This window comes from Frankliniella occidentalis, unplaced genomic scaffold, assembly GCF_000697945.3.
Source record: "Frankliniella occidentalis isolate FOCC.00 unplaced genomic scaffold, Focc_3.1 Scaffold34, whole genome shotgun sequence".
Classification (NCBI taxonomy): Eukaryota; Metazoa; Arthropoda; class Insecta; order Thysanoptera; family Thripidae; genus Frankliniella; species Frankliniella occidentalis.
Genome location: NW_026267164.1, coordinates 1,633,964 through 1,635,169, shown reverse-complemented (window position 1 = coordinate 1,635,169; position 1,206 = coordinate 1,633,964).

Below are 1,206 nucleotides of genomic sequence, written 5' to 3'. Positions count from 1 at the left end.
CCAATCCATAGCAGCAGCAGCAGCAGCAGCAGCGGTGGCAGCGGCGGCAGCGGCGGCAGCGGCGGCGGCGACGGCCACCGCCAACGTCGCGTCGCGACTGTTTGTCGGGGTTTGTCGCGCCACGCCACGGCAGCAGGAAGTGGCGGGGGCGGAGGCGACGGTAGTTCCCCCGGGGGTCGGGCGGCGTAAGGCACAAGTTGAACACCGGGCCGGGAAACTTTTTGACGGGCTCGCTCGTTCCAAAAGTGAGCTCCTCGACGGCGGGCCGGCGGGTCCCCCCTCGCGCCGCTCCGCGCCTTCGCGGCGGGGGAAGGTGCGGGCAAAGGGTTGCCGAGTGGAGGAGGAAGGGGGAGGGGGGTGGGCAAAGTTTGGGGACCGGACGCGACGGGTTCGCTTCCGGCGGCCCGCTCACCTCGCCTCCTGCCGGCCCCGGTCCGGCCGCGGCCGTGCCCACCTCGAGTAGAGGCCCCGGCGGCGCGGTCCCTGCTCTGCCCGCCGTCCGCTGGCTGGACAAATAAATGTCGACCGTGCGTCATACTCGAACGGCCCGACTCGCGTTGTAGTCGTCCGGACTTGGGGCGGGGCCCGCTGGGACTGGGGAATAATTCAAAGTCCCCCACGACGTCTGGACTCCGCGTCCACCCACATGGTGGACAAGAGACAGTCACGGATGAGCTCCCTCCAAACAGGAATACTGTGCAAGGAACGCTGTTACTTTTGCCGACAAAAAATCTAAATCAAGAATCTATCTTGAAAGCAGATGATGCAAATTTAAGAATAAGGTCTGGCCTCCAATTTTCTCTTATATTTAGGTGTCATTTGTTTATGGCTGCTTGTTAATACTTGCAATTTTATAATTGGGCGTACTAGCAGCGATGATGAGGTAAGGGCGGGGCAGAGCAGAGTGGCGGGCGACAAGGTGACCTAGTATTGTTATTGTACAGGGACGGGGCCTGCCCCCTGCCCTGCCCTGCCTGACGCAGTATTGTTGGGTAGGGAAAGAGGCCTGAAGCGACAGCCAGCCAGCCAGCCAGACACTAACTGATTCCCCTAGCGCCAAATAAATTGTTTTCTGTTCTCCGCTTGGTTTACTGCGTCCTTATCGAGAGTAAAAGCAAAAAGGTACTTATTGCTGAGCGAAGCGAAGCTCTCCGGAACAGTGGACCGAGCTCTCCTGTGGACCTGGCGTGTCGTTGGTCGTGAGTC